Source organism: Lissotriton helveticus, chromosome 5_1 (assembly GCF_964261635.1).
Source record: "Lissotriton helveticus chromosome 5_1, aLisHel1.1, whole genome shotgun sequence".
In the NCBI taxonomy this organism is placed as follows: Eukaryota; Metazoa; Chordata; class Amphibia; order Caudata; family Salamandridae; genus Lissotriton; species Lissotriton helveticus.
In genome coordinates this window covers 1,951,552,613-1,951,577,622 of record NC_136065.1, presented here as the reverse complement: position 1 = coordinate 1,951,577,622, position 25,010 = coordinate 1,951,552,613, and the positions used below count along the sequence as shown (strand labels likewise).

Genomic DNA, 25,010 nt, shown 5'->3' with positions numbered 1-25,010 from the left:
CACACGACAACATTGATGTATTCAGTGATTTGGTAACAACAGAAATCAAAAAACTATACAAAAAAACAAAGTTGGAAGACACAAAGACATTGAAATATAACAATTCTTTTGGCAGCCTAATGAAGAAACTTCAAGACAACAATAAGATAGTCATTAGGCAATCGGACAAAGGGGGAAATATCGTCCTTTGGCCGATGCACTCATATTTGGAGGAAGCGTTGAAACAACTAAATGACAGGCAATGTTACAGTAGGAGTGACTGGCAAACGACTAAGCTGGCATGGGAAAATTTCAATACCAAGCTGTACCTATGGAGAGGTCAAGGTCTATTAAGTGGGGATGAACTGAAGTTTTTGAAAACTAACCATCCAATAATCCCGGTATTCTATCTAATTCCAAAGATCCACAAGGATAGTAGCAAACCGCCGGGTAGGCCCATTATATCAGCACGGGGCGGGACATTTGAAAATGTATCCCGATATATTGATCATTTCCTTCAAGACTTTGTGAAATCTCTGCCATCTTACATAAAAGACACTATGGACTTCTTGCAGAAAATTAAAACAATAATGTGGGAGACTGACTACCTTTTAATCACACTAGATGTGACTGCTCTTTACACGAGTATTAATCATGTTGATGGTTTAACCCCTTCGACGCTCATGACGAGCTGGGCTCGTCATGAGGTAGCCTCCTCGCACGCTCATGACGAGCCCAGCTCGTCATGTAAAGTGCGCTTTTGAAAAAGTCAGCGCAGCAGCAGAATTCCAACCGCACGCATGCGGTTAAGAGCAGTTGCACATTTTCTAAACAAGAGACCAGTCTGCATGTTGGAGCATAATAAAATGCTTATGGAAATGTTGGAAATCTGTTTGAAGAATAACTATTTTCTTTTTGAAGAATCAAATGTTCCATCAACTGAGAGGAGTGGCAATGGGGGCTTGCTTCTCCCCCAGCTACGCATGTTTGCACATGGGGCTGTGGGAGGAGCAAGTCCTCGGGGTTGCCTTTGCAGAGGTCATATCCAGTAAAGTAGTGTCATGGTACAGATTCATAGATGACCTTTTTATCATCTGGAGGGGGTCGTCTAGGGAAGCAGAACAATTCATTGTTGATATCAATGAAAATTAATTATATCTTAATTTCTCAGGTACAATCAGCGAGAGTAGCGTTACTTTTTTGGACGTAGAAGTCCATGTAGAAAACGGAAAACTGCAGACTAAATTGCACCGCATGGAAACTGCGGGTAACGCGATCTTACATGCGTCCAGCCAACACCCCAATCATCTGATCCGAAGCATCCCCTACGGGGAGATGCTGAGGATCAGAAGAATTTGTAGCACTGACAACGCCTGTTCAATAGCACAAGACGCTAGTAGAACCAGGTTTCTTGAAAGAGGCTATGCAGAGAGCTTGGTACAAAAGGCGATGCTAAGAGCCAATAAAGTTAACTCTTTTTCCAGCACAGATGGTATCACGGAGGCAAAAAATAAAACAACAAATAACTTGAATAGCCAACCTAGACTCATTACGGAGTACATTCGCCAACATAGACAAATACAAAAGATTGTCCGAAAGAACTGGCCTATAATCACGGGGGATCCGGTGATAGGCAAAACTTTGGCGAATTACCCGGCAATTACCTATAGTCGGGCGAGATCTATGAATGACATGCTGGTGAAGAGTAGCCCGGAGGTACAAAATAGGGACAATTGGCTCAAAAAAAGTAAAGGTTTCTTAAAGTGCGCCGTGTGCAAGGCATGCACCATAGGAAAAAATAAAACATCCTATAAATCCCCATTTAGTGAGGCTCCGATCTCAATTTCCAAGAAAATGACATGTAAATCAGATTATGTCATTTATGTTTTGGAGTGCGCTTGTGGACTATGTTACGTTGGTAGCACGAAGCTACAAGTACATAAGCGCATACTCCAACATATGAGAGCTGTAAATAACAAAGATGAAGCTTACCCTGTGGCCAAACATGTGCCACAGAGGAGATTTGAATTGCTTCAGATATTATGCTATTGATATGGTGCTACCATTACGTAGAGGGGGTAACAGGGAAGCACATTTAAGGTTACTTGAAACAAAGTACATATTAGAGCTCGACACCAAAACACCAGGTGGCCTCAACGCGACAGAGGATCTGTACACATGTTTGTAATTATGAAACTAAATATTACATGTGTCTTGAAAGTGTCCAAGTCATTTCATCCTACCTGAGAGTCCGTAAAGAATTTTGGTGTTAGATCAGAACTTCAAAAACTGCTTTTTAATTGGATTATTATAATTTATTTTGTCACTATGGGAAATCACATTTCTTTTCTTAAGCACATAGGTGCAGGGTACATTATGAACTCCCGGGCAGTGTAGTAGCAGTAGTCCACAAAAATGCCCACTTGGGCGTCATACCATCAACTCTTCATTTTTTCTTAAAAAATCCCACTGGGGCGTTGCACTACTATCCCTTTCCTCCTGTACAATACGGTCCAGACTAGATAGATTTCAGTTTAGCAAATAACTCCATATTAAAGGGAGATTTTGTATAAATCTTTATCAAAGAAACAAGATCAATGAAATTCAATGTATTATATATTGATATAAGGTCTATTTTTTGATAATTACAAAATTGTGTACATATAATTAATTATTGTGGTACATTTTTTACATTATTTGTACTCAATGTTTTTTGTATTTGGCAATTTTGCACATATTTATATGTATATATGTATATAGATAGTATATTTTTTTATATATATGTATTTTATCTACTTATTGTGAATTGTGTACACAGGTCTGGATAAGGAGGTTGTAAAATATGTAAATACGATAAAACCAACAATATTTATTGCATTGATATATGATGTATAGAGATAATATTGTGGACTAGGCTGAAGTATGTTGTTTAGTTCTATAGGCCCGGGGTCATGTGACCATCACCTGCACCTTAAAAATCATGTGGTGGAATCGACCATGTCATGTGATCAAGGGCTCCAGGGCCCGAAACGCGTCATGGCGAACAAAAGGTTGCACGAATAAAATCTGCGCTGAATATACCTGTTTGGGTCCGGTTCGTGTCTTGTTTCCAGTTTTTGGGTGCAGCGACGAAGTTTCCGGCATATATATATATATATATATATATATATATATATATATATATATTACAACTCCTGCTCCACTCCAAAGGACAGGCACCGACACTGCTAAGGATCACTTTCAATCTGCAACTTTATTGCAACATAATGTGGCATAAAATGCATAGACTTATATATAGTCTCCAAGGCCTCAATGCCCCGCTGGAATCTTGAGGGTAACTGTACACGCACAGGAGAAGCTCCCCGTAACTATAACAAGCTCCTAAGGTAAACATCCACTCCGTACTGAGAAAAAATGTGTGCACTCCCGCAGTGTGCAGATAAAGTAGATTTACTGCATCAAAAGACCCAAATCCAGCAGCAAACAGAACAAATCATTGAAAAATCTGAAAAAATTGTTCTGTACACCACTGGATTTGAGGTTTATTTCGCAATAAATCTACTTTATCTGCACATTGCTGAAATGCACGCAAAGTTTCTCAGGACAGAATGAATGTCTACTTGAGGAACACTTGTTCTATACATATATATATATATATATATATATATATATTCAAGCTCCAAAATCCACAGGATATTAACTCCAAAAGAATGCAGCACACGCAGGGGTGGTTCCAACCAAGATGTTTTAATGTTGGAACGCTCACAGCAACAAGACGCGTTTCGCCATCGGGCTTCGTCAAATTGTGCAGAGAGCCGAGGCGCCCGTCAACTTTAAAAAGCGTCATTAGCAAAGTAACAAACAAAGAAGGACTAACAAACAGCAGTCTACTATGGCCGCCATCTTAAGATGGTCAAAGTATCATTTAGAAAGATGGCAAAATGGTTAAAAACACAAATTATGTGAATATAAAAACAAAACCATAGTTTAAATAAACATAAATTAACCATCATTTCTAAGCCGTTGTGAGTCCCTCAAATCTAGCCCTGAATGGGCACAAATGTAGTGAAAATAGTACGCTGGCACGCTATCGTGTCAAAGCCAACTCTAATGATCATAACTATATAAATTGCCCAGTCATAAATATGACAATAGGCAAATGCGTGCATACATCATATTACCATGCGCAATACATAATTGAACCCTGGATGGGCATAATCATAAACTTCACTACAAATGAGATGATACATTGCTAAACTGACAATGATGTTAAAATGAGAAATGTCTAGAGATGTAAATTTCAGAAATATCAGTAATATATACATTCAACGACTCTCCAGAATAAAAATGAAAAGAAACACCATCGTTACATGAATACTCAACCCAAATGTACTGATAATTCCTCATGCATATTCAATCCATGAGGAGTTTTGCATTGCAAGTCAATTATGTACCTGGATTCCAAGCGTCTTAGTTTCAAAAGGCGATCCCCCCCTCTGATATTAGCAGGTACACTATCGAGACAAGTATACACCAACAGATCCCTGTTACTTTTGTGCAACTTCTCGAAGTGCCTGGCCACTGGGTAGGAAGCATCCTTATTTGCAATTGCACGCATATGCTCTAAAATTCTAAGTTTCACAGCATTCGTTGTGCTGCCTATATATTTAAGGCCGCACGGACACATAAGACAATAGATAACATAAGGTGTCGAACAGGTGAGAAACTTAGTTATGCGTTTAGGGATGGCCAAACCCGGTACTTGATATGTAAGCGTCCGCTTACTATGCTTGCAAGCCTTGCACTTGCCACAAGGATAAAAACCATTGAGAACCGGCATTTTTGGAGGTGTAACTTGGGACTGAAAGTGACTAGAAACAAGATGGTCCCTGAGAGATCGGGCCTTTCTGTAGGTGACTAAAGGATTACTTGGCAAATCAGCCTTGATAGTATTATCCGTCAATAAGATATTCCAGTTCTTTCTGAGTATCTTTTTGATTTGCCCAGCATTCTCAGAGTAGGTAGTGATAAGGCGGAAAGAGCCATCACTGGCTTTCTTAGATTTTTTTGGCAGTAAGAGCTCTTGTCGCCTCAACTTTTTAACCCTTTCATATGCACTGTTAAGGACACTTTCACTATAGCCCCTTATTCTAAATCTTTGAAGACTAGAATGCGCTGATCTTTCATAATCCTCCTCATTGGAGTTGTTCCTTCTCAATCTGAGTAGCTCTCCATAAGGAATGCTTTCAATAAGTGGTCGTGGATGACTACTAGTGGCAAATAGGGTGGAGTTACCAGCTGTCTCCTTCCTGTAAAGTTTAGTCTGTATACTGCCGTTCTCATCAATGTAAATAGTAAGATCTAAATAATTTACAGATGTCTGACTAATCTGTCCTGAAAATCTAAGATTCACATTGTTGTTATTAAGTGCATCAACAAAGTCATGTGCAGTTTCTATAGGGTTCTCTAGAATGATGAAAAGATCGTCTATATAACGATGGTACCCTATAATCTTATTATGCCATTCACAATTGTCGTTACTCCAGGCTACTTGCTCCTCCCACCATCCTACGAAAAGGTTCGCAAAACTAGGGGCGGAGCAAGCTCCCATGGCAACACCTGACATCTGTTTATACAGCTGTTTGCCAAATAGGAATATGTTGTTATTTAGACTGAATGTCATAAATTCAAGTAGCATTTTGTTGTGCTCATAGAATCTAAGTGGACGTTTGTCCAAAAAACTAGCCATAGCCTTGAGACCGTCCCCATGTGCAATGCACGTGTATAAACTGGCGATATCAAGGACCAGCATACAGTAACTGTCCTTCCAGGAGATTTTGTTAATACAATTCAAAAAATGTTTGGTGTCTCTTACATAAGAGTCTAGGGACATCACCATGGGAGAGAGAAATGAGTCAACATAAATAGATACATTTTCTGTAAGACCTCCATTGGAGGCCACAATTGGCCTTCCTGGGGGATTAACAAGATCTTTATGTACCTTGGGGAGGTAATAAAAGGTAGGAATAACAGGGCTCAAGCATCGTAGGAACAAATATTCATCCGTGTTCAACATGTTCAAGTTATACCACTTTAAAATCATGTCATGATATTCTTTCACACTGTGATTATATATTTTATCATTTACAGTGATATAAGTTGCTGTGTCTCCCAACAAACGCATGGCTTCTGTTTCATATTGTGTCTTAGTAAGAAGGACAATATTGCCCCCCTTGTCTGAAGGTTTGCAAACCAAGCCTGAATCCTCACACAAAGATTTCAAAGCCTTCTGTTGTTGTTGTGTGAAATTGTCTTTCGAAGGCAGATATTTCTTGGTGTGTCTAAGCCTTGTGAGATCCCTCACAACGGCCTCTGAAAATGTATCAATAGCATCAGGACACATCATGGGCATGAAAGTTGAGACCGGTTTAAAAGCACTGGCCCCCCCTTTCTGTGATATATCAGCAATCCCTATCATTTGAGTGTTGGTTACATCACCAACATCCCCGATGTTAATTTCCTGGTGCAAACCCTCAATCGCTCTTAATCCTCCCAAATCTCTGCACCTCAAGATGGTGCTTTGTTGCTCATTAATATTACTCTCCGTGATCGAAGTACTGGCACTGTCAGTATTGTCAGAATGTGGTTTGAGTTTGAAAAACTTATGAAGTTTTAATTTTCTGGCGAATTTGAAAACGTCGATTCTGGTCTGAGCAAATTCAAAATTCCTTCGTGGGCAAAAGGATAAGCCCAATGTTAGTACGGAATTTTCTTCCTTGGTTAAAATCTTATCCGTGAGATTGATGATCGTCAGATTATCCTGGCTGGGGCTCAATTCTTCTTCCTGTAGAAGTTTCTCTTGCTGCTGCGGGTTACAGGTGGAGACCCTGCTACGTTTCTTACCGCAGCCCCCCCGCCGCGTTTTCCTTTTGCTGTTTGGTTGTCTGGGGGTTTGCCCCGGCCTCCCCCCAGCTGTTGTTTTCTCATTACATTGAACTCCACATGAAAAGAAGAAGAGCCGGTGTCGTTGCCTTCTTCACTCTCTGCCTCATCTGCAGTGACCTCCGACTCTGATGTCACAAGTTCGACAGTAGCTGGTTTGTTTGTCTTGCTCTTCAATTGCTTTCTGGTATTTTCGTATTTTTTAGCAAATGTCAAGACCCTGCCCATTAGGTAATCTTTTTCATCCCTCTCGAATTTTTCTTCCTTACGTTGTTTAATTTTCTGCTCATACTTCTTCAACCGTTTTTTGATTTGTTCACGTTTATCTGCCAACTGTACCTGATCCTCTTCCTTTAATAAATCATTTTCCAGATCTTTGATTTGTGCCAGAGCCTTATCTCTGTCGCTCCAGGCAAAGCGCACCAATATAGCAAGGCTCCCCTTGCATGATGCCGCCGTGTGTTCTGCCCACGCATCTAGCAACAGAGGATCAGGGTTCTCGTACGCCGGGATGGTATAAATCCTCAAACCTCTGGGGACACGGTCTACATCCATATAGTTCTGTAATGATGTGGCTTCCCACCACTTTCTGATCTCCCGTTCGTACAGACGTTCCAGGGAGACCAGTTTGGTGTTAAGTGGTGTACTGCCCCCATTCATTTGGCTAGTGCCAGCCTTGGAAGTCCCATCCGTTTTTTTCTTATTTTTAAACATCTCCTGTTCCGCTTCTCTTCTCTCTGCCTCACAGAACATTTTAAATGGCACCGCAGCCGCGGAGACCAAATCAACAATGCTGTTTACCCCTTCGCTCAGAGTTCAATGCCCAATTGCAGAGGCTAAAATAAAAGTCACTTCTGCGCTCACCGCGCCTTACCCGGATAATGAAGAGGCAAATCCAACCAGCCGGCTGTAGCTGCCAACAATCCGGGCTCCGGCAAAGCGGTTCTCAATCCAGGGCAAACTCGGTGCAGCCGGTAATCAATACAGCAGCTCCCAAACACCAGCCATATATATATATATATATATATATATATATATATATATATATATATATATCAATATATATATATATTACCTACTGGCGGTCGCCAGTAGGTATATATAGTTAGGATTTTTTCTCTATGGGTTTTTTGAAAATTCTATGTCTAATAACTTTGGCGTTTGTGGACGGAATTGGCTGAAATTTTCAGGAAAATGGCACATTTTGTTTCTGAGCAGCCCTTGATAATTTGGGGGGGGTTCGTCCAGTGGGGGCCGAGAAAAAAGGGGGGTCCCAAAACGTGTTTTTAACATTGAGTTTTCCATAGGGCGGTTGGCCTCACTTTTAGCCCGAACGGCTGAATGGATTTGCACGAAACTTGGCAAAATTGTAGGGACTGGTAGCCCGATGTGCCTTTTGTAGGTCTCAATATATGTGCTCCAGTGGATTTTGAGAAATTAACGTTTAAAAAAAGATATATATCTGTAACAGCGGACCGGGCAGCGCACTGGTTTGCGGACTTTTCGCGCAACGGAGCTTTGTGAAGCGAAGCTGATTGGTTCTCCGGCGTCTGTCAACATTCCAAACAGTCCGTAGCGGCCGCCATCTTGTCTCTCGGTAGGATCGAGAGACAAGAGGAGGTCAAAACAAAGGGGGAAATAACTATAAGGGGGCATAGTAGATCCTCGCTGATCCCCTAGGTTTGATGTGGAGGTTTTAAAAGGGCCCCGCGGGGCAAAAAAAAATAATAATAATAATAATTGAACGGCTGAATGGATTTGCACGAAACTTGGCAAAATATTAGGGACTGGTAGCCCGATGTGCCTTTGCTAGGTCTCAATATATGTGCTCCAGTGGATTTTGAGAAATTAACGTTCAAAAAAAGATATATATCTGTAACAGCGCTCCGCTTCGCGTAACGGAGGTTTGCGAAGCTGATTGGTCATTCTGTCACTGGGCTATAGTTGGGCTACATCTGGCTGATATTTGGGCTACATTTGTTTTTTTGTGTGTCTGGCGGCCATCTTTGGGCTACATTGGGCTACATTGGGCTTCATTGGGCTACATTCGGCTAATTAGCAAATAGCTCATCGCAAACTAGGAATGGTAAAGAATCGCTATTTATTCCTTAAAGTTCGCTATTTAGGAAATGCAAATAACTTTGATGATACATATGGCGGTTCATCTCTAACAAGATAAGAAGCATAGGGATACATTTATGATGACTGGCGCATCACCAGGGATGTGTTAGTCATTCTGTGCCGCTGTTCCGTCACCTATGGTGTGCTGCATTTACAATGCGGCGCATCATGGGGCAAAAACAGCACAGATGCGTGATGTATCTGTGCCGTAAAGGTGGCGCATTGCTGGAGTTGTATCGCAAGTGTGATGAAGCTCCAGCAAGGGTCGGGGGTGCCCCTGTCGCAGGGTTTCTGTTCTCACACAGAACTGTGGACAGAGGATTGGAACCTCGGCGAATGCATTGCTGGAGTTGTATCGCAAGTGTGATGAAGCTCCAGCAAGGGTCGGGGGTGCCCCTGTCGCAGGGTTTCTGTTCTCACACAGAACTGTGGACAGAGGATTGGAACCTCGGCGAATTAGGGTGTCCCAAAACTCACGTTAGTAATCAAAAACTATTTAGCAAGCTAGGTACAGTGTCACATTGGATATAACAAACTCTCAATGTTTAGACAATCCAGAATATGAACTTATAGTACCTCAGGATACGTGGAACTCATGAACAGTCGGTCGTTATAGATTTCTTAGAAACCAGAACATGGAGTTAAGAAGAACAGATGTGTATTTGAAATGTTTATTTACTAATGCCGTCTTCTCAGGCGTAGTACCTTAGATAATAAAAGTACACATATTATCAGTAGCAAAATTACCAGCATAGTTACTAGTACATAAAAAGTGAATGGTGATAGTATGTTAACATGCTGTAAATGAATAAGAGTTAGCAACACTTATAAGCAGCCGCGGGCCGTGGAGGGAGTTACGGTGAGGCAGGGAGGCGGGGAGGGGGAGAAGCAGGGTGGAGAATACAAGTACACATATTATCAGTAGCAAAATTACCAGCATAGTTACTAGTACATAAAAAGCGAATGGTGACAGTATGTTAACATGCTGTAAATGAATAAGAGTTAGCAACACTTATAAGCAGCCGCGGGCCGTGGAGGGAGTTACGGTGGGGCAGGGAGGCGGGGAGGGGGAGGGGCAAGGTAGAGAGGGCTCCACCCTGCTTCTCCCCCTCCCCGCCTCCCTGCCCCACCGTAACTCCCTCCACGGCCCGCGGCTGCTTATATCTCACCCTCCCTAATACACATATTATATTATTTGCTAAGAAGGTCTCTTTGTGTTGGTTTAGGGCGTGCCCATACTTTAGTGTCTTAGATTTGAAGGAATCACATCAGCATACACCAGCTCTCTCTTCATGTGAACCGCATCAACTGTTGTGTATGTGTGTTCGGCAAAGCAATATAAAACCCGCCTCATGCCCAGAATTGGCAGAAGTTGCACTTATGTTATGAGTATGAAGTCGTGGAGATCAGACCTCATAACAATTCTGTATCGTGTTGTTCTTGAAACTTTAGCACTCGCTGTACAGATATAGTTTAACAAGTAAAGCAGATAGTAGACCAATAACATATTATTCTCATGTAAACCACGATGAACTACTAGGTGGAAAGCTAAAGCAACAACTAAGTGTCGTGTGCAGAAGTTGCAAAAAAGGAAAAATGGCGTTTAAACCGGTAATGAGCCCATGCTAACTTAACACGGTGTAAAGATATCCAGGACCTAGATGACACCTCCTCATGATCCGGAAACGAACTGAATAAGATAATAGAAGTGCCATCTCATGAGAGCAGATTGCAAGTTTATATGTGGACGGTCCGCAAGGTAAAGCATTAAAAACTAGGAAAATTTAATGCTAAAGAAAAATAAAACAGCCAAGTACTTTATCGAGTCTTAAGCCAATAGGCAAGGTAAATAATAAAAACTTGACAAATAAGTCAATGAATTGTCAATGAAATGCTAGTACTCAGCATATCAAACATGAAAAAGGTCTATGACATAACTGTGTATGCAAAATAAGCTGCAACAGCCTCCAATAGGAAGTCACCGTCTTCATCCGAAAACAGTTCAGCCATCCAATTTAAAAGCGGAAAAGAACATACGTGCTCTCCCAGCACCGGATCCTCTATCACCATCAGAGGACAGCTCGGTGGGTTTTCAAGAAAGCTCTGTTCCAAGAAAGACTGTGCTGCCGCCAGTAAATTCCAGGGACCAAGTAGTCCATGCATCAATGCCACAGCCATAATCCTTTCGCCAGGACAAACCAACTCGTGAGTAATGATAGGAGTCATCAGCTGATTAAAGTCGACGTCAGGAGAAACCGGTCCGCAGAGACACAAATCAATGGCCCAATCGAAATCACAGGTCAGGCAGTGAAATACAGGCTGGACACAGGTGAAGTAGGAGAACCGAAAAGATAATCCATATGCCGTGCTTAATATCGCCAACGGCATTGTGCCATAATATTCTAGCATGCGATTGCGGAACAGTGTCAGCAGCTGCAGGGTCGGAGGTTGCATAGGAGGGACATCCATATTTAAAAATGTAAAAAAGCACAAGAGCGTCCGCTGGTAATGCAAGTAAAAATGCCAATCCACGAACCAGAGTGCAGAAAATACAATGAAAGGAAGCAGGGATGACTCCAAAGATTTTCTCAAATGAAGTCACGAGACCACTGGTAACAACTTTAAAAAAGTGCACCAGGGACTTTGTGGAGGATGCGTTACAGATAGTCGGAAACATGTTGCTGAAATTGAAAGGCAAATGTTAATTGAAAAAGGTTTTGCACCTCTGTATGGGTGTTCGCTATGTGAAGTACGAAAGTTTCACGGGCCGAACTCAAGGCCACCTCTCTCTGAGACAAAAGAGCTCTTATTCTTGCCATGCCGTTGAAACGTGTCTCAAGGTTGGTATTTGTGGCCAGATTGAAAACTCCCTATGTTAATGTGTGGGAGGAAATAGAACATTTCTGCAGCAAATAACCCGTTCACTTACTGTTACGATAAAAGGAATACTTTTAATTAACTCAGAACAATCTTCATTATTGAGCATCAAATAACTACCATTTTCCAACAACTTGAACGTGGGGATGATAGCAGGAACTGGCGTGCCTTGCAACACGCAAGCCATATTTGGTCGGTGTTTGTTGCATGAACCGTGTAAATGTATGTGCCTACACATTAGTGAATGATCTGGCGTCTCAGTGCATTCCTCTCCATTCAGATAAACTTCTTGATCATCTTTGAAACATCTGTATGTGTATGGAAGCGACCAGACCTCATGAAGAAAAGCACTACCTAAAGGTTCATAACGACCTATTGGTATATATTTCATACAATTTGAAAACTTATATAAAGCAAAAGGCAGCGTTATTAAACCGTGGATAAGGCATGTTGCCAAAAAACCCGCAATCCTCTGCTGATGATGTCACTGAGCATGTCATGAATGATGTAATATGTGACATCATCAGCAGTGGATTACGGGTAATGGTATCTCTAGTTTACTCCCTTATAGCTGTCTTTCTTTTAACATAAGTGTCTGTTTCCTTCCCTTATACTTACTGTTTTTGGGTCGCTTCCGGTTCGCGTACCCGCGAGCGAACTGGGAAGCGAACTAAGAGAAATAGAGGTTGGCACAGTTCCAAATATTGTACCAATTTTTTAATAACGGGGAGGTAGTTCTGAAAAGAACTTTTTTTTTATTTTTCTGAACATTTTTTTACTGTTTTTGAATTTTTCGGAACAGTTTTATATTTTTGGGGTTTTTCTTGGAGGGGGCAATGAAAACGATTCATTGTAAAGGGCTCAACAGGAGCAACAAAACAAAAAAAAGAAGTATTTATTATTTTGGGCGTTTCGGACAAACTTGCATATGATAGTCAATAGCTCTGTTGATCAGAGTGATGCTTTTTTCTCCGTAGGAAATGAATCCATCGCAAAATGCGCAGATGTGTTTTACATCACCAAATCTCATTTGTATATTTGGCACCATCTCCCTGCCCTCTGGTCCCGTTACTTCCGGTACAACAGATCTTCTGGCCATAATAGGGAGATTATCTAGGTCGTTCCGAAACTGTGCAGCACTGTAGTTGTTAGGATGCCACCTAGTCATATGGCGATGCATTGTGTAGTTTCCGAAACTGTATTTTTTGTCGGTCCCTCTGGACAGTCTATCTTGACATATAAGGCAAGTTACGTATCTTGCATTTACTTTTTTCTGACCTTTGGGAATTTTAAAAAATTGCCAAATGAAGTTTTCTTTCCGGTGAGACGTCCTGGGCTGCTCAGGCAAAAACTGCCTCTCTTCGTGCTCGTCCTCCTGTTCCTCTTCTTCTTCTTCTTGTTGAATTACAACTTGAGCAGGTGGTCCACTCTTCCTTGGATGTGGTGGAGGTGGTGGGGAAGCACCAGCTGAAGCTACTAAAGAAGCCATTGCTCAGTGATCACAAAGGGTCTTTCTCTCACAATGATGAAAGTCAGAGTGAGGAAAGAAGGAGGGATTTTCATCATTTGGGAAAAACAAGAGTTCTCAACCAATCAAAAGTGTTCATTTTAGATTATATGACCTAGTCTTACATCATTAGGAAACCAAAAGTGAAATGAACCAATGAAAAGTGTTATTACCAAGTCACATGACTTGCTGTGTTTACGTTAAGCGCTTTGCAGGGCCTCCCGGTTTGCTTCCAGAAACCTGCGCTTTGCGACTCGCTTCGCGTACCAGTTCGCTAACGTAGCACGTCATATGACGTATCACGCGACAACGTGAAACGTCATGCGGACGGGAGGCGTCACGATGTTGTTTTCTAACGCGGCACTTGCGGTAAAGAAACGTTTACCGGCTCGCGGTCTATTTCGCGGCATCAAGGTCAGCTAACGGGAAGCTTCCCGATTCGCGAAGCGGGAACGAAGAAAAAAAAATATTTAAAAAAAAAATTATTCATAAACATATAAAATATATTTTTGGATTTAAAGAAGAATACATTTTACAGCTACAGATATTAGCTGTTAAAAAACCAATGAAATTCACAGAAAAAACCATAGGTTATAGACCATATATAGTTAGGAATTAGCATTTACAAAACCTTGAAAATTCACTGAAAAAACCATAGGTTATAGACCATATATAGTTAGGAATTAGCATTTAGAAAACCTTATTTTACTCACACAAAACCATTGAAATTCCATATATAGTTAGTTGCACTAACTATATATCGCGCACCCGCAATCCACTGCTGATGATGTCACATATTACATCATTCATGACATGGTCAGTGACATCACTGATGACATCACTGATGACATCTCAAATGACATCACTGATGACAACATCCAGTGACTGTATGTTTCTGTAAAGTTAAAATATGTCTTAGATATTGAAGAATGAGTGGATGTATAAGTGTCTGGATGAAGGATTTAGTAGGTGCGTGACTGACTGTATGAGTGAGTGATTAAATGTGTCTCACTGAATGCATGGGTTAGTGACTAAACTGTCTTAATTTGTGCATCATTATGTCTGTTGTGATGTAAACTGCTGCATGTGTTGATCATTAGCTATACGAGAGGCTATATGTGTTATTAATTGGTTGCCCAAGTATTTCTATGGGAGATTGAGTTTGTGTGGGGGTGGCTGGGAGGTGTGTGACTCTGTGCATAGATGTGTGAGCAGTTGATTCACTAGGTGTATGAGTTCAAGAGTGCATGTGGAAAAAGCTACATGGGCGGTTGACTGTGTGCATGAGTGTATTGATGAGTGAATGGATATCTCAATGCTACATGTCATAGTAAGTACATATGTAAAACACAGTACATGTGAGAGTTGGCATATATAAATAACTGTGCATGAGAGCCACTGAATGTGTGAGTGGCTGTATGGATCATTGTGAACTTGTATCAGGGATTGTATAAGAGAGTAAATATGTGTTAGTATATGTTTGAATAAGTAAGGTGTGTATAACTGTATAGTTGAGGAAATGGAGGTGAGATTGTTTCTTTGCATGACTGACTAGGTGTGTGAGTAACTCCATGGATGAGTGACAGTGTGTGAGTGTCTGTATACACTGAGTGTATCTAAGGTTATATTAGAGTCTGAAGAGGTTTATCGTATTAGCACAAGAATGATGTCAAATGAGATGTCATCAGTGATGTCATCAGTGATGTCATTTGAGATGTCATCAGTGATGTCATCAGTGATGTCACTGACCATGTCATGAATGATGTAATATGTGACATCATCAGCAGTGGATTGCGGGTGCGCGATATATAGTTAGTGCAACTAACTATATATGGAATTTCAATGGTTTTGTGTGAGTAAAATAAGGTTTTCTAAATGCTAATTCCTAACTATATATGGTCTATAACCTATGGTTTTTTCAGTGAATATATATATGTATATATATATATATATAAATATATATATATCCAAAACTGCAGGTACCCATTTGAATGAGGCCACACGAAATTGAAATACTTCCATTCTTTAATTGGCAGCCAGCAAGCACGAAAATAAAACAGCAGTTTCCATCTGAAAAGTTAATACGCTGTACGCGTTTCGGGAGCCTATCCCTTCTTCTGCAGCGTTTTGTTCACTGAAGCTGATAACACATAGCACTGCGCACACCTTCATTTAAGCCTGCCTCCCGGGCGTGGCAAATGCAAAGCCTCCTGGATACTGTAGTGCGCTGCTCATTACTCCATGTGGATGTGTTAAAAAGTTTCAAAAATAAAACATATTCATTCCCCAGTGGGCAGAGGGAATCCAAACTGCATTATCGTGCCCCGCTTTGTGGCTGTCAATCCGGATGGGCGAGCGTCATCCTGCCATGGCGCTAGCACCTTTTCATTCCCAAAGTTCAAATACCTTGCAGCACTTGATGGGACCCAAAGTTCGATGGTGGGCCTCCCTTCACGACCGAAGTCAGCCGTTTTAAATCCAAAACTGCAGGTACCCATTTGAATGAGGCCACACGAAATTGAAATACTTCCGTTCTTTAATTGGCAGCCAGCAATCCGGATGGGCTTAAATGAAGGTGTGCGCAGTGCTATGTGTTATCAGCTTCAGTGAACAAAACGCTGCAGAAGAAGGGATAGGCTCCCGAAACACGTCCAGCGTATTAACTTTTCAGATGGAAACTGCTGTTTTATTTTCGTGCTTGCTGGCTGCCAATTAAAGAACGGAAGTATTTAAATTTCGTGTGGCCTCATTCAAATGGGTACCTGCAGTTTTGGATATATATATATATATATACACACACATATATATATATATATATATGTATATATATATATATATATATATATATATATATATATATGCTCAATGTTCCGCTCGCAGTTTTCCAATGCAAAGGACGGACACAGAACCAGATTTAGGTGCAGATGTGTTTATTTCATTTCGCCCTGCACCACCGCCATGACGCGTTTCGGGCAACTCAGTGCCCTTGCTCACATGACGCGCATGCGGAGTGCCACCCTTTTAAAGTAACAGTGTTGCATATCATTAGCATGGAAATAGAAGACACACTAATAGGAACGAAATTATTCTCAATGTTGGATTAACATTAAAAACATCAATTATAAACCCCAGATTAGCCGCTTGATAAATATTGACAGTCAATAAATAAATAAATACATAGATATTGACATATTCATTATTCATATATTACACTCAAATGTTTAAAATTCATAGCATTAGAAAACTCTATGACTGGGTTTTTCAGTGTGCTTAAAACATCCGAATGTGTAGCAGCTGTTGTATAGCCAAAGCATATACTGCAATGATGTCCAAACTACGCAATGTAAACAATGGGTGTAAAGAAACGTTCCTATGACTGGTAATACTGCCCAAGTGGGCATAATTTACATCAGTGCTCCATTTCCTTAACTGGCTAATAAAGTGCAATATATTCAATGTGCAAATGTGCAAATGGTCATTCCTATGACCATTCATTGTGCAAAATGTGCGATAGGTTAAAATATTTTTGTCTTTTTTTTATACATGAATTTAATTATAAAAAAGCTGGTTACTCTAGTGTTATTGTCAGTACATTTGTAGTTACTCAAACTTAATTTTATTTCCTGAATTCTCATACATTTATCATAAACATGAGCGAAAATCTTCTGTAAAATTTAAGCCCTGTGGGATCTTACTGTCCAGCTCAAGGATGTAGCGAGTTTCTAATCTACGCAATAATGCTTCCCGATGTCCGCCTCTTTTTTGAGGTAGGATACTGTCAATGACATAATAGTTCAGATCTTCTAAATTATTGCCATGACATTCCTTGAAGTGGCGGGCCACCGGGTAGGCTGCGTCGCTGTTTGTAATCGCTCTCAGATGTTGTAACACTCGCTTATGCACTTGAAGCTTAGTGCTTCCTACATACCTTAGCTTGCATGTGCACTCCAGTACATATACTGCAAATTCTGTTTTGCAGTCTAAGTTCTTCATTATAGGTACTGGTTTGGGCTTAAATGAAGTACTATATTTCCTCATGTTTTTTCCGTATTTGCAGGCTCTGCATGTTTTACATTTCCTAAATCCGCCTCTTGGACTCAACCAGTTAGTTGGTAATATCACCTCCGGACTACTTTTTACCAGGGCATTGCTCATGGAGGGAGCTTTTCTGAATGTTAATGTCGGTGACTTTGTTGTTTAGGTGTTCAGGACTGGATCACTCCTAATCAAAGGCCAATGTTTTGTCACTATTTTAGGTATGGCCTTGTGCTGGAGACTATAGGAGAGGATTAATCTGGCCGGAGCATCAGCCTTATTGATTATAGGTTTGCTGTGCTCCACCAATGCCTCTACTTGCTGTAGGTTAGATGTTCTCTTAATTGCTGTGTCCAAGACCACTTCTGAGTACCCCCTTTCAAGGAAACTTTGTTTGCTGGCCTCCTGTGCCTTTCTACTAAGTATGGGCGTAAAATCCGCTCCGCTCGCGGATTTTTCGGATTTTCGGCAAATTCGCAATCCGCGAACTCTCGCGAATTTGTCGAAAATCCGTGAATCCGCTCGCGGCGGATTTTTTGCTTGGTTGCGGCGCGCGGCGTGGTGCACGGCGTTCACTTTCCGTCATTAAGCGTTTGCCGAGTTGTTTTTCTCGATCATATTTTGCGAGTGCGGCGCCATTTTGGATCTTGCTGCGTGATCCCGCGGGAGTTTGGCGCCCGCGAATACGTAATCGCGGCTTGCCACCTTGCACAGCACACCTCGCGAGAGTTCGCAATTGCGAACACGTAGTTGCGGCGGAAAGGAACAATCTCGCACTCGCGAAATAGAGATTTTGCAATTCTGCACAAGAAATCCACCAGCAAACAGGATAAACCTTCAGAAAATGATGATTTTTATCAGAATCACTCCTCAGGTTGACATTTGCATGGCCTTTTTTTTTGCAAGGAGTCCATTTTTTGGGGGGGGGAGGGAAGGAAGTGCCCCACAGTCTCCAACTTCCTGTTCCTGTCCAGCAGGCTCCTCCCAGTGCTTTGTCCATCTCCTGGTCACTTTCATTTGGATCTGGAGCTGGAAGGATTACTTTTTGTGGGTGCTGCTGGATATTTGGATTTGAGGCCTTTTTGACTTTCTTTGGATCACTTTTGGATTAGAAATCAACTTTCACAAGTAAGTTTGTTTGGGGCATTACAGTTGCTGCAACTACAATTTTTGAACTTTTTCAGAACATTAAATAAATTATATTGTGGGTAGCCACAGTATCCAGTAGGACCAGGGTTGGTTATGGGTGCATGATACAACTGTTTTGTTGAATTTAAACACCATTGAGGCCATGGATGGGCTGGGATTGTGCTGATTTTTGTTGTTTTTGTTGTTTTTTTGGGGCTGCTGGTGGGGCCCTTTGCCCAGGGGTGGTGAGTGTTGCATGGGCCTAGTCTTTCTGTGGGGTGTCTTCTTGAATTTAAACATCATTGAGGCCATGGATGGGCTGGGATTGTGCTTATTTTATTGTTTTTTGTCGTTTTTTGGGGGCTGCTGGTGTGGCCTTTTGCCCAGGGGTGGTGGTGCATGGATCTGAGTGTGCCTGTGGTGTGGTCTCACTCTCTTTAATGTAAACATCATGGATGGCATTGGATTGTGGTGATTTCTGGCTGTTTTTCTGTTTTTTGGGGGTGTACTGTTGATGTGGACTGGCCATGTGGGTGGTGGTGGTGGCCATCTTGAGTGCTGGCTGGTACAAGCAACATGTGCTTGGGGTGCAAGGGGCCATTTTGAAGAGAGGCAGTGTCTGAGGCCTACACTTATTTTGCCTACTTTTCATCCATTATGCCCAGGGGTAGTGAGTGTTGCATGGGCCTAGTGTTTCTGAGGGGTGTCTTCTTGAATTTAAACACCATTGAGGCCATGGATGGGCTGGGATTGTGCTGATTTTATTGTTTTTTGTCGTTTTTTTGGGGCTGCTGGTGGGGCCCTTTGCCCAGGGGTGGTGAGTGTTGCATGGGCCTAGTCTTTCTGTGGGGTGTCCTCTTGAATTTAAACACCATTGAGGCCATGGATGGGCTGGGATTATGCTGTTTTTTGTTGTTTTTGTCTTTTTTTGGGGCTGCTGGTGTGGCCTTTTGCCTAGGGGTAGTGGTGCATGGACTGAGTGTGCCTGTAGTGTGGTCTCACTCTCTTTAATGTAAACATCCTGGATGGCATTGGATTGTGGTGATTTTTGGATGTTTTTCTGTTTTTTTGGGGTGTACTGTTGATGTGGACTGGCTTGGGGTGTAAGGGGCCATTTTGAAGAGAGGCAGTGTCTGAGGCCTGCACTTATTTTGCCTACTTTTCATCCATTATGCCCAGGGGTAGTGAGTGTTGCATGGGCCTAGTCTTTCTGTGGGGTGTCTTCTTGAATTTAAACACCATTGAGGCCATGGATGGGCTGGGATTGTGCTGAATTTTGTCGTTTTTGTCGTTTTTTGGGGCTGCTGGTGGGGCCCTTTGACCAGGGGTGGTGAGTGTTGCATGGGCCTAGTCTTTCTGTGGGGTGTCCTCTTGAAGTTAAACACCATTGAGGCCATGGATGGGCTGGGATTGTGCTGTTTTTTGTGTTTTTTGTCGTTTTTTTGGGGCTGCTGGTGAGGCCTTTTGCAGGGGCGTAGCTAGAGCTTGTGGCGCCCGGGGCTACCCCTCAAATTGCCGCCCCGGGGGGCCGGGGGGTGTGCTGGGGAAAAAGGACGACGAGCACTTGAAACAGGTCCAAGAGATACGTAGTATCGCTGCTGATAGTTACCTCGATCATGCAAGTTACATGCACATACATGATACGGTCCAAGGCTACACTGTTGAATACACTATATAAGGGCTACAGTATGAATTAGCTTCCAGTGTAGTAGTGTGATGTTTAAAAAAAATGTCCTCTACTCAATTTGTTTGACACCAGGGGTATATTAATGTAGAGCGGGAACAATGGGGTGCTGTAGGATGTTTTCAGGTCATTCACATTTTTGAATGCCCTAAATGTTCACTGCAAGATGATCTAAGTCAGCGGTGGCCATCAATAGGCGGCTGGGCCAGCGTGGCTTGATCCATGATACAGTGTCAGAATATGTGTATAGTATACATTTACATGCCTGAAATCTAAATAGGACTCATTTACATATCAGTTACTTTGAAAATATGGCAGGAATCTGTAGCTGCATTGGCCGCAACTGCTCTAAGCTTTAGTTCAGAAGCTGCACATCTCTGCAAATCAGATGTCTCCTTCAGGGGCAAACACAATCCTCTGTGGCACAGAGTGGCCCCAAACCTTTTAGGGGGCCCCCATTCAGTCCAAAGCCTATGAATACTTATGATATATTGGGGACTTGGGGCCCCTTATCGCAATCTGGAGGGGTGCCCCATCATTTTGTGTTACGCCACTGGTGTCCTTAGGGTTCATGTGGATGTCCGATTTTTCATGGTATCGGGCAGTCACTGTAATGAAGACAGTGGTTGGTGACTGTTGTCACGTCTTCATCGCCCTAGCAACTCCGGACCAAAAAAGAGCAGCCAAGAAAGAGAAGATGAAGAACGGAAGATTTCTGAAGACCATGTGCCTACCAATCATGCTTCAATACATGGCACAGAGCAGCAATGACTGCCCCAGAGGAAATCGCTGTAGGTCTCAGAGTGTCAAAGGAAGCACCTGCGAAAAACTGTACTTGTGATTCCATCTTAGCAACAAGATCTGCACAATCTTTACTCGCCAGGATAGTTATGGAAAGAAAGTGGAAGCCAATGACTAATCTCAGGGAGGCATATGAAGAATAAAAGCCTTCATGCACAGGTTGAGTACTAAATAGGCCTTGCATACTGACCCACCTACATTCCTATGGGTGAAATCCTCCCTGGTCACTTTCAAGCAACCTGTAAAGTTCACAGGAAGTGGAAAGTATGGTTTTCCACTGGATATATTCTGGTTACAAACTGGATGACAGTGATTTTCTCCATGCCTTTCTATTTGTGAAGGATGGCATGCTTCAAAACAGGAATCATACTGAGGGATCTAAGAACAAGCCTATGTAACAGAGAAAAGGGAGCACAACTATTGAACAGAGCATTCACTGGATCTATAGGAAGCCCCAAGTGCTTCCCTAAGGATGACGGGACCAGAATAAACCCTCTTTATCAACAAAACCCCCTCTGGGGTCTGTCAAGGCTGATGTATGCGTTTTCCCCAGCATCCTGGGAAAACCAAGCAGAATGAGAAGAAACAGGTGTCTCTAAATGTTTCAGTCGTAAAGGCATTTAAACGAACATCCAAAACACCCTTTACACCTCCCTGAGTTTCTTAAGTTGAAGGCCTGTCAGTCTCTTAGAAGAGTACTCGCCCTCCATCAAGCAACTAAAGGCAAACATTGCTCTAATAGCAGTGAACCAGCCAGGACTAACAGTCACCTGAGGTGCAGCACTCTACAGCTTAAGTAGCCTTGTGTAGCAAACACCTTCAGCTGGGGATGTACATCTATGGCCACCAAATAAACATGTAACAGGGCGCATATGCTGTACACCCACCCCCTCAATTCCAATCCACAGAGGAGCATTAGACGTGAGCTAGGGCTGAGAAGCTGAAGAAAGAGAGACCAAATAAAGTAATCCACCCTCAACCTAAACAGGACAGGGAATGGGGGTTGAGTCCACGCAGCACCATTGCAGGACCCTATTCTGAAGGATGCCCCTGAACAGGACCAATTCAAGAACAATAATATTAAGGTATGCAAATCAGACAAAAAAAAGTATGTGAGATGTGTATAACGCCCTTTTATAGAGTAGTATTTGGGGGATTAGGTCTTTTTTTGTACGGTAGTGCATAAATGTGTCTGCAGAGAGGTGGGGCCTCTTCACTGGTAAGGCCTATGCCAGCATAGCTGCCAAGGGTTCAGATTGCTTAAGTATGACATTTTCATAATCTCTGTGTAATTATGAGTGACATTTAACGTCTATGAGTGACACTTTCTCACGAGCAAAGTCAAGCAATGAAGACGAAGAAAACATAAATATTAGCAATTAAACCCATTTGAGCAAAAGGAAGCCCCACAATATCTTGATACTGCTTCAAATTCCTTGAAATGGAAGGATAAGATACTGATATAAACCTATTATCTGGCCAGAAGACATAAAAGTAAATCAATCATCATAAAACGTCTCACATCCCCATGCCATTGCACTTTATTGCACCCTAGCAAGTAAGCATTTGCTACAGGGATGAAAAGAACAGAGGGTAGATATTTTGTTGTTCCCGCTGGTACAAAAAAAAATCACCTAAAGCTGGTAAATATATATTTTTTTATCTTTACATACTTCAAAGAACAAATATAAATAAAAAGCACTTTTAAATGTGTTCTAGCGCTGATCCATGGCTAATTCTTAAAAGTAAACAAGTACAGAAATGGCATGTTACAAATGAATAAATCCTATTTTGTTTTTAGTTCTATTTGGTATCATATTTAAGCATTTGCAGACTCTTGAAACAAGTAAACTTACCGACTGCTACCATTCTAGCGCTTGGGAGCGTGTCGCAAATCTGAGCGCTTCGCCTGCTAGCTTTATGTACACGGAGCTGCGGTGTGTAAATAAAGGTACGTGGGACGAGGTCTCTGTTGGAGTAGCTGGGTATAATAAAGGATTTTGTTGTCATTTACCAGATGCACATTTTTTCTAATTATAAATAAAATGTGTTTAACTTGAGCAGTAATTCGCTCTGTTCCGTTGTATTTAATCCCTGGATTGCTTTATGGGACCTTCTGAAAATTGTACAGACACGTACATCCTCACGTGCAGCCATTTTCAATGTATTTGAAGATGATGTAAAAAGTATTAGTTTGCAGTTAAGAGCACGGCAAAACTAAAGCTAAGTGCAGATTCAATGTGGCGCAATTTTCCCACAGCTGTCCTGGGGCCTTATTTATGAAGGCCTTGCGCCGCCGGTGCGTCACTTTTAACATGGGAAAAAGTGACGCATCGGTGGCGCAAGGCTTTCATAAATAAGGCCCCTGGTTTTTATAGAAATGCGAGCCCCCATGTAAGCACAGTCATTTTCTTTCTGGCACTGTTTTCTTCTTCTGCTCACTTTCCTATAATTTTTATGGCTTCAAGCACGTAGGCGCATTTCAGAACTGATTTATGAAGATATTGTGCATAGCATATTCGATAGCAGAAATAAGGAGGTTGTCTGAGATTTCCCCCCCATTTATTAACTGCAGCAGCGCTGGTCCAAGCAGAGCTCATGTAAATCACACACGAGGGGAAACGAGAGCTAGATGGGGAGACGAGCTCTGGGAAGCAGCTCTGAAAGTGAAAGGACCCCAAAAAGTGCTGATAACCTCCAGCCCCTTTATGCCCTTGAGCACAGGATACCGTCCCTCACCAGTACCGAGATTTATGTCTGCACGGGCGGGGCGCGCCTTGAAAACCATCCTTCGGACAGGGAAGAGAAATGCAAAGAAATGCGCACTGCCCTTCAGAGAAGTGGTATGCTTGTTCATCAAGAAATATCAGTTCTATCGGTTGCACTGACCTTACTGCGTCTTCAAGCTTTTCAAGGCGCAAACACTAGAGGTCCGCATCACTGCTGGCAGACTCCCCGCACCCATTATGCCAGTCATGCTGCATGCAATCAATGCGACGGGCCTATTCTAGGTGGTGGTGGCGTGGCGTGCGTGCGTGCGCTGCACGCTGCAAGCAGCAGTTTCTCTTCAAATGAGACGCACGCCAGGCAGTGCCTCACGGGCGCGGCCGCCGCCTCCAAAAAGGTGCCGCCTGGGGCGGACCGCCCCCCTCGCCCCCCCCTAGCTACGCGGGTGCTGGGCAGCCCGGCCATCTGGTAACGCCATTGGAAAGCACTGCACACAATCAGATGGCCAGGGGGTAAGCGCGACCAGATGGCGGGGCTCGAAGGATGGCCATTTGGTCGCTCTGTGCTTTAACAAAAGGGCTTCTGCTTGATCTTGAAGGGAAAGCGGGCTCCACAGCCCTGTTGGGCCCCAGCCACAGTGCTATGAGAGGGGGACTGCAGGCACCTTGACATGCAGGTGAATCAGTGGAGGCCTGCCCGGGACCGACGGACTCTCGTCCTAGCACTTGGGGGGCTGCAGGTGGAGGGACAGAGCTTGGCCTGGGAGCGCCCTCCCCTGCTCGTCTGGGCTGGCAGGGGAGGCTTTCACAAGGCCTTGGGACTCCGTACTGGGCACCTTGCCAAGCAGAAGGCCTGAGGACACAGCCTATGGCTGGGTGGGGGCCAGCCCAGGGGTTTTGGGGGCCCCGTTCAGGGCTTCAAACCCAGCCAAAGAAGAGAGAGACTCCCTAGACCTGACGGAAACCCTTCCCGAGCCCTTGGCAGAGCGACAGGCCCGGGGACGAAGCCTTGGATGGAAGCGACCACCCCGGTGCCTGCCGGGGCCTCTGGGCCTGGCCAGAGATCCTGGGCCTGGACACGCAGGGGAGGCCTCCCTCGGACCCTGCCCCAGGCTCCTTGCTATGTGGCAGGAAAAAGGACAGAGCCCAGGATGGGAAGGAGCCCTGCCCGGGGGTCTCATGGGCCCATTCAGGGCTCCTGAACTCAACC

At 42.9% G+C, this 25,010-nt stretch overlaps 1 long non-coding RNA gene across 1 annotated transcript in view; it reads left to right on the top strand.

The window, feature by feature from the left end:
* The window catches only part of LOC144753906 (uncharacterized), a 468,864-nt gene that overhangs the window by 369,345 nt on the left and 74,509 nt on the right, over nt 1-25,010 (top strand). The gene's annotated exons all lie outside the window — the stretch shown is intronic.